At 34.7% G+C, this 10,018-nt stretch overlaps 1 long non-coding RNA gene across 2 annotated transcripts; it reads left to right on the top strand.

Annotated features, from left to right (window-relative positions):
- Nucleotides 1–5,040: 5,040 nt before the first annotated feature.
- On the top strand, nt 5,041–9,433 carry LOC309479033. 2 transcript variants are annotated; one of them, XR_014199140.1, is made up of 5 exons: nt 5,041–5,273; nt 5,359–5,473; nt 7,167–7,515; nt 7,790–8,058; nt 8,165–9,433. It is a non-coding gene; the product is annotated as an uncharacterized lncRNA (long non-coding RNA). The 2 variants fall into 2 exon arrangements; XR_014199141.1 differs by lacking the exons at nt 5,041–5,273; nt 5,359–5,473 and adding an exon at nt 6,450–7,084.
- Nucleotides 9,434–10,018: the final 585 nt, after the last annotated feature.

Genomic DNA, 10,018 nt, shown 5'->3' with positions numbered 1-10,018 from the left:
GTCATGAAAAACAAAACAAAAAACAGTTTAGCTTCAGTCATGTGACCTTCAAAAGCGTGCACATTTTTACTGGTACAATTGAAATAAAATCTAATCACTATATTGCATCGTTTTGCATTGCATTGCATTGCATTTGTATTGCATTGTTTTGACTTAATTGTTTGTATATGAATAAAAAACTTTAGTGCAACATTCCAACAGTTAAAAAATACCACTGTTGCATTACTATCAAGACCAGTAGGAGTCTATATATACTAGACATATTTAAAATAAAGACATATTTATCATATGTTTTTATGGGGGTGCAATGAAGTCATATGTCATACTGCAGTCACGGGCTGCATCGAAAATAGCATACTTCCTTATTATATAGTGGGTGAAAAACAGTAGTGACACACCAAACAGTACGTGAGACAACAAACCCTCTCATGGGGAAAAAAAGCAGTATTTACAGCTGTGAAAATGAGTGCTTATCAGAATCAACTAAATGCTGGATTTTCAAAATATGTCAAGTATGTAAACTTCACGGCATAGACTCTTTAAAAGACATCCAAGAGTTTTACACACCGGTCTGTTATTGTAGGGACAACGGCTTTACATTTCCTATACACCTAAACATGACGCTGGACAAAACGAACTGTGATTGGTTGCTCTACATGTCAGTCAGACGGCTTCTGGGCGGCCCTCGGCCAATGAAAGCTGTGATGGAGTCCAGACCTTCTGAAGGCTTCATGAGATTACAGTGTCAGAGAAACAATCACTCATGACTGTTTAGAGTCATCTCTCCACAACTGAATATCAACATGAGAGTTTTCAGCATAATTACTGTTACACTAATCAATCTCTCTGGTAAGATTGTATTGTTAAACAGATCCTTGTAGTAAAACACTTCATTTTATTTATTTTTTTATCTGATTTTTGTCTTTGTTTACAGGCTTTTCTCATAGTTATGAAGTCGACCAGTCTCCACCTGACGTGATCAGGAGACCAGAAGACACCGCGAGACTGCAGTGTTTACACAGTGTGCCCAGTTACAATCAAATCTACTGGTACAGACAAAACCAGGACCAAGGGTTCACACTGGTGGGATATTTACACTTAACAACACCGAACAAAGAAACAGATTTCACAAACAAAATAGAGATGTCTGGGAATGGAAATAGCAATGGATCTTTGACCATTAAAAGTCTCTCACCTAATGACAGCGCAGTGTATTTCTGTGCTGCATATTACACAGTGTTTCAGATCCCTGCAGTTCATTACAAAAACATCTCTTTGATTCTGTGATTAAAAAAACAAAAAACTACTGTCTGAATCCACACCTGCTTCTGTGGTATTAATTTCAGACTGCCTGTTTTTATATCAAACAATTCAGTTTCTGAAGCTTTGCTTTTGATGTCAAGTGATTCACAGTGAAGAATAAATCTTCAAAAATAAATATACAAAAGGATGTCATAACTACCCAAACTCTATAATCCAGCAAACAAACTATAAAGCACTGAACAAACATTCAAAGCCTTGGCTTGATGAACAGTGTTATGCCGTCTTTCAACAGGTTTTTTTTAACTGTATTTACAAACTGCTTATTCATGTCTATTAATGCTTTATAAATGACGAATTAACTGTTTACTAATGCTTAACTAATGATTAATAGTGTGCAGTTATTATAAAGTGTTACCTGAAAATCTAGAGTGAAAGACACAAACTATTTCAATATTTTTTTTAAAACATTTTGTGAGAATGATTTATATATATTTTACAGTGAAATTAAAGTTCATCAGTTATCAGTTAAATTTAATGTTAAGTCAGGTATAAAGGTGTGATTTCACCAGTATTATTATTGTAATAATATACAAAATTCTAAATTAAGCACTGTTGGACACTGTTTTTACTAATTAAACATCAAAGCCATTTTAATTCGCGTATCTAATCCAAACATTACTGCATATAAAAAAATGTCCTGTTTGCCTTCATTCATGTGACTTTCAAAAGTGTGCTAATTTTTACTGGTACAATCGATATATCTAATCACTATATTGCATTATTTTTACCTAATTGTTAGAACACATGAATAAAAAACTTAAGTGCAACATTCCAGCAGTTAAAAAACACTGTTGTATTACTATCAAGACCAGTAGGAGTCTCCTTTCAACCTGATATAAAGACATATTTATCAGAGGAAGTGGGACAGGTTTCTGTTTCTCAGAGAACACTGAGAGAGTGTGTAATGTGTGTTTTACTCTGTGCATCACTGAGAGCTCCAGCACTGAAGCTTCAACATGACATTTACAGTGTGTTTCATTTATTTCACAGCTCTGCCATTCTTGATCTCAGGTACAGAATCATTCATTTATGTATTTTCATATGGCTCTAGACTTCCTCATTGTTTTTAATGCTCTTTTCTGTCTCTTTCAAACAGGGGAATCACTGAGTGACAAAGTTAATCAAACACAGAAAGATCTGCTGGTTAAAACTCATGAACCGGTTACACTCTCCTGCTCTCACACTATACCAAACTATTACGTGATATTATGGTATGAGCAGATGAAGGGTGATACTGCTCTAAATCTCATTGGATATGTTTTTAACAAGGCTCCAGCCATTGAAAGTAAATACACAAATCAGTTCACAGTTACAGGAGACGGTGCAAAAGACTCAACTCTTGAATTCAAGCTGAATGTATCTGGGACTTCTGTTATGTATTATTGTGCTGCCAGTAAAGCACAGTGTTAGAGATCATTCAGTCTTCATACAAAAACCATCTGTTATTACCACAAACCAAAACTGTAGAAGGGCCGTCCGTTAAACTATTGACAATTTACAGTACATTTCAGGCGGGTGAATAAAAAAACGTACCAAATATAATTTTGTTTTATTTTGGTTATATGCAGGCCACATTAAATGGGGAATGTTTTACCAAACCTTCAGCATTTTAAGATACATTTTATGTATAAATTATTTTTTCTTATACCCTCAAAAATGTTCAGTTCTGCAATTTAAAAGCCCATTAGAAAAATAGCAAATCAACATTTTTAAAACTGAAAATCAGTAACACTTTATAATAACTGCACGCTATTAATCATTAGTTAAGCATTAGTAAACAGTTAATTCATCATTTATAAAGCATTAATAGACATTAATAAGCAGTTTATAAATACAGCGATACATGCTCTATTCTTGATTTATAAGCATATCTATAATATGTTTAATAATTGTATTTTCATACTTTATTAATGATCAATTTATCATTTCTAAATGAAGTATAGCATTATTTACAAACCAGTTACATAATTTACCATTATTTACAAGGTGTTGTCATTGATTAATAAGATCACTTAGAAAGTGTAAGTAAATGTAGTAAATTCAGGTAGTTATAAAGCATTTAGTAGTGGTCAGTTAACTATTTTTGTGAGCTCATCTAAAGTGAGGACTAGTTATGCCTTGTAAAGCATTTACAAAGGAGTTTTAAAGGCTCACTGATCTTCTAAACTAGCCTGGCAAGCCAGATCAAGATGTTAGGTCTGGCAACTCACCATTGGCACGGCTCAATCCGAGGGGCGGGATAAACGGTTGTCTCTCAGAATCCCTCTGCACGCAATAGGATAGCGCTACAACCAATCAGAGCAACGAAGAAGGCTCGTTGGTATATTAAACTTTTGCCGTATCCAGTCGGCAAAACTCCGAACACATCTTCCTTTTAAAAAAAATGACTTAAGTGCCGTTCTTTGCTCTTTTCTCAAAGAAAAGCTTAACTCCAAGTCCTCCAGAGTCGCGGCCAAAGCCGATTGGAAAGACTGCTGTTCGCCAGCAACAGCCGCCATTCTTTGTTTTCAAGTAGCAGGGATCCGTCGCAACTCTGTCGTCATTATGTTAAGCCCGCCCCTCCTACTCTATACACGACGTGATTGGCCTGACCTGAGTTTGGGTTTTCCAGCTCGAAAGTCAACGGAGAGTTGCTAGACCACACTGGCTGCAAAATACATTGTGCTGCCGCTAGGGTGCGTCTAGATTTCTAGGCTACTTCTAAACAGAAAAAGGAAACAAACACAACACAGTGATACAGAACATAAAAATATTTAACAGCCTTTAAATCTCCTTTGTAAATGCTTTACAAGGCATAACTAGTCCTCACTTTAGATGAGCTCACAAAAATAGTTAACTGACCACTAATAAATGCTTTATAACTACCTGAATTAACCATGAATTACAGTAGAAATACATGTTAATAAAGCATGTATTAACACACTAAGTAACTATTACTATATGTCTGAATAATAATATGTATTAAACCAGTTGGTTAATCATTTACTTACACTTTCTAAGTGATCTTATGAACCACTGACAACACCTAAATAACCGGTTTGTAAATAATGCAATACTTCATTTAGAAATGATAAATTGATCATTAATAAAGTATGAAAATACAATTATTAAACACATTATATGCTTATAAATCAAGAACAAAGCATTTATAACTGTATTTATAAACTGCTTATTAATGTCTATTAATGCTTTATAAATGACGAATTAACTGTTTACTAATGCTTAACTAATGATTAATAGCATGCAGTTATTATAAAGTGTTACCTGAAAATCTAGAGTGAAAGAAACAAACTATTTCAATATTTTTTTTAAAACATTTTGTGAGAATGATTTATATACATTTTACAGTGAAATTAAAGTTCATCAGTTACCAGTTAAATTTAATGTAAGTCAGGTATAAAGGTGTGATTTCACCAGTATTATTATTGTAATAATATACAAAATTCAAAATTTAGCACTGTTGGACAGTTTTTACAAATTAAACATCAAAGCCATTTTAATTCACGTATCTAATCCAAACATTACTGCATATAAACTTGTTTGATTTAAACAACTGATTAGATGTTCTAATGAAAAAAAAAAAAAATCATTCATGTGACTTTCAAAAGTGTGCTAATTTTTACTGGTACAATCGAAATATCGAATCACTATATTGCATTATTTTTACCTAATTGTTAGTACACATGAATAAAAAACTTTAGTGCAACATTCCAGCAGTTAAAAAACACTGTTGTATTACTATCAAGACCAGTAGGAGTCTCCTCTCAACCTGATATAAAGACATATTTATCAGAGGAAGTGGGACAGGTTTCTGTTTCTCAGAGAACACTGAGAGAGTGTGTAATGTGTGTTTTACTCTGTGCATCACTGAGAGCTCCAGCACTGAAGCTTCAACATGACATTTACAGTGTGTTTCATTTGTTTCACAGCACTGCCATTCTTGATCTCAGGTACAGAATCATTCATTTATGTATTTTCATATGGCTCTAGACTTCCACATTGTTTTTAATGCTCTTTTCTGTCTCTTTCAAACAGGGGAATCACTGAGTGACAAAGTTCATCAAAAACAGAAAGATCTGCTGGTTAAAACTCATGAACCGGTTACACTCTCCTGCTCTCACACTATACCAAGCTATAACATGATATTATGGTATGAGCAGATGAAGGGTGATACTGCACTAAATCTCATTGGATATGTACGTTTCTCAAATCCAGCCATTGAAAGTAAATACACAAATCAGTACAATATTACAGGAGACGGTGAAAAAGACTCAACTCTTGAATTCAAGCTGAATGTATCTGGGACTTCTGTTATGTATTATTGTGCTGCCAGTAAAGCACAGTGTTAGAGATCATTCAGTCTTCATACAAAAAACCATCTGTTATAACCACAAACCAAAACTGTAGAAGGGCCTTCCGTTAAACTATTGACAATTTACAGTACATTCGAGGAGGTGATAAAAAAACAAAAAAAACAGCATGGGGAGCCTTTTACCAAACCTTCAGCATTTTAGATACATTTTATGTATAGATTTGTTTTGTCCTACTGTACCTTGACAAATGTTCAGTACCATATGAAAGCCCATTAGAAGAAATAGCAAATTACATTTTAAAAACTATGAAAATCTAGAGTTAAAGACAAAAACTTTTTTTATTCTGTGAAAATGATTTATATACATTTTTACAGTTAAATTAGGTTTAATTTAATTTCAGTAATAATTAGCTTGTTTATTTTAAGTAATATATATATAATATATAATATATGATTTGTAATGTTATATGAATAATTTTATTTTATTACAAATGGACAAAATTATGGTTCACAAAAATTACAAAAGTGACAGAATTTTTCTGTGATGCAGGTATAAGCACTGTTGGATATTTCTTTTTTGTGACAAATTCAACATTTGTCATGAAAAACAAAACAAAAAACAGTTTAGCTTCAGTCATGTGACCTTCAAAAGCGTGCAAATTTTTACTGGTACAATTGAAATATAATCTAATCACTATATTGCATCGTTTTGCATTGCATTGCATTGCATTTGTATTGCATTGTTTTGACTTAATTGTTAGTACACATGAATAAAAAACTTTAGTGCAACATTCCAACAGTTAAAAAATACCACTGTTGCATTACTATCAAGACCAGTAGGAGTCTATATATACTAGACATATTTAAAATAAAGACATATTTATCATATGTTTTTATGGGGGTGCAATGAAGTCATATGTCATACTGCAGTCACGGGCTGCATCGAAAATAGCATACTTCCTTATTATATAGTAGGCGAAAAACAGTAGTGACACACCAAACAGTACGTGAGACAACAAACCCTCTCATGGGGAAAAAAAGCAGTATTTACAGCTGTGAAAATGAGTGCTTATCAGAATCAACTAAATGCTGGATTTTCAAAATATGTCAAGTATGTAAACTTCACGGCATAGACTCTTTAAAAGACATCCAAGAGTTTTACACACCGGTCTGTTATTGTAGGGACAACAGCTTTACATTTCCTATACACCTAAACATGACGCTGGACAAAACGAACTGTGATTGGTTGCTCTACATGTCAGTCAGACGGCCTCTGGGCGGGCCCTCGGCAAATGAAAGCTGTGATGGAGTCCAGACCTTCTGAAGGCTTCATGAGATTACAGTGTCAGAGAAACAATCACTCATGACTGTTTAGAGTCATCTCTCCACAACTGAATATCAACATGAGAGTTTTCAGCATAATTACTGTTACACTAATCAATCTCTCTGGTAAGATTGTATTGTTAACCCAATCCTTGTAGTAAAACACTTCATTTTATTTTTTTTATCTGATTTTTGTCTTTGTTTACAGGCTTTTCTCATAGTTATGAAGTCGACCAGTCTCCACCTGACGTGATCAGGAGACCAGAAGACACCGCGAGACTGCAGTGTTTACACAGTGTGCCCAGTTACAATCAAATCTACTGGTACAGACAAAACCAGGACCAAGGGTTCACACTGATGGGATATTTACACTTAACAACACCGAACAAAGAAACAGATTTCACAAACAAAATAGAGATGTCTGGGAATGGAAATAGCAATGGATCTTTGACCATTAAAAGTCTCTCACCTAATGACAGCGCAGTGTATTTCTGTGCTGCATATTACACAGTGTTTCAGATCCCTGCAGTTCATTACAAAAACATCTCTTTGATTCTGTGATAAAAAAATAAAATAAAAACTACTGTCTGAATCCACACCTGCTTCTGTGGTATTAATTTCAGACTGCCTGTTTTATATCAAACAATTCAGTTTCTGAAGCTTTGCTTTTGATGTCAAGTGATTCACAGTGAAGAATAAATTTTCAAAAATAAATATACAAAAGGATGTCATAACTACCCAAACTCTATAATCCAGCAAACAAACTATAAAGCACTGAACAAACATTCAAAGCCTTGGCTTGATGAACAGTGTTATGCCGTCTTTCAACAGGTGGCGCTGTTTCACAACACATCCACTCAAGAGGAGGAACATCCGACCTGTGAAAGAGGTTCAGATTCAAAGTCAGATGAATTTGCAACAAATGGAGTAAGACGGATAAAAAAAGCTACGCTGTTTTGATAACTTATAGGCCTATATATTTTTTCTCTCTATATAAGTTTTGATAACTTATAAGTAGCCTGAGTTCTAAGAACCCTGTAAGAACTTGATAGTGATGAGAAATCCAGTTCTATTCTCATATTTGCTCTGTTGGCATTTTGGTAAGTGAATTTAAATGCTTCTTTTTGGACAATTTTTTTTGGATACGTCTTTTTCTTCAATGCACAATGCAGTAATATTGTGATTTTATTTCCATCTGTTTATTAGGCCATTCGTTGAGTGGTGTTGATCAAAAGCCTCCTGCAGTCATTGTGAGTTCTGGAGCGTCCTGCACTCTCTCCTGTTCCCACAGTATCTCCAGCTACAACACCATACTGTGGTACTACCAGCGTGGGCAAAACATGCACATTATTGGATATTCCTTTCATTCGACCCACAATCTGGAGAATGCAGCCGATAAAAAATATGATCTGAAGGGAGATGCCAAGAGTTCTGTGACCCTGACAATCTCAGATCTCATGCTGAATGAAAGCGCAGTGTATTTCTGTGCAGCAAGTACACAGTGCTCCAGGGCCCCCATAAGCCCTACAAAAAGCCTATTATCTTTAGTGCATCTTTCAGTAACAGTTCAAGCACTTGAATGGGTTCCATGAGACAACTCATTCATACTGATTACCCCTGTGCTCGGTTGGCTTCTGTTTGAGCTTGTTTTCACTGATAGACATTGTGATTCGGATTCAGTGTGTTCAGAGAAGAGTGGTGCTGTAATCTGGTGACTGTCAGCGTTGGCCTGTGTGAATTGGTCTTTATAAAAGTTCCTTTAAGGCCCTGACTGAGTCTGGTTTATACCAAGGTTTTTTCCTCCGCTATACTGTCACCGGATGGAGTTTTGGTTCTTCGTCGCCTTTGGCTTGCTCAGTTAAGGATTAAAAGACAATTTGTAATTTAAAATACATTTTTTATTACAGAATCGATATTAATTCAAATTAAATCGCTTTATTTTTGTCCTTGCTTATAGACGAGGTTGACAGAAGTCGGCCACTTTCGTTCCAACAGAGAATGAAATGTGTCGTTATCTATGAGTGTTGAGTGTCGTAATGTTCCAAGTGGACGCGTGGAAGAGACGCGAGACTGAAAAGCCCTCGCACTACTCATATGCTGAGAGAGAGACAAGACAGTAGAGCTGCATGATTCATCTTTAAAAGACTGTGATCTCGATTCAAACCCCCACGAGATCCTCTTCCAATTCATCTGTCTATTAAACCTTTGACAAAATCATATCGCAACATCAAATCTGCGTTGGCGCTGCCGCTGACCCGGAGAGAGTTGTCACCAATCAGAGGAGTCACGGTGGCAGAAGCGGAATTTGCAAATAGCTCAGCAAAAACAACATATTTTTCTGATGAATTTGCAAATGGTGCAGTTAAGCCACACTCAAACTACTTATATATTTGTACTAAATATGAACATTTTGCAATACATTTAAAAATATTGATTTGTATAAATATTGATTTGAATCAATTAAGACTTTTCTGACTCAATCAGGTCATGTTTCAGAAGAACAGTAGTTCATTCCCTATATATATATATATAATGTATATGTGTGTATATGTATGTGTGTGTGTTTGTGTATATATATATATATATATATATATATATATTGGTGTGTGTGTATATATATATATATATATATATATATATTTTTTTTTTTTTTTTTACTTTTCCTAACCAATAATGTTTCATCTTGAAACTGGTTGATTTGATTCATGCCTTATATGCTTTTTATTCTATTGAGAAAAATAGTCCTGCCCATTCATTTCAACATGACATCACTTCCTGTGTCTAGTCCTGCTGCTTTACTGAAGACCTCAGTAGTCTTCCATGGCATGAGCATCATCCAACATGATTAGCTTTGTATTTAAAATCATCATCTTCCTGAGCTGGTTTACAGGTATCTTGATTTTACTGAAATTATAAATACAATTGCAGATTATTATATAAAGGCTACAAAGACATCAAACTGCATGAGTATTTGTGCCTAACAATATTTGATTGGCTTCTCAGGTTGCCTGATCTGTGAGAAGGTGCATCAGTCCCCTTCACATGTGCTGTGTGAACCCA

The sequence above is a fragment of the Leuciscus leuciscus genome, assembly GCF_965113295.1.
Source record: "Leuciscus leuciscus genome assembly, chromosome: 17".
Lineage (NCBI taxonomy): Eukaryota > Metazoa > Chordata > Actinopteri > Cypriniformes > Leuciscidae > Leuciscus > Leuciscus leuciscus.
Note: the sequence above shows the minus strand (reverse complement) of the source record. Positions and strands in the feature narration are given on the sequence as shown.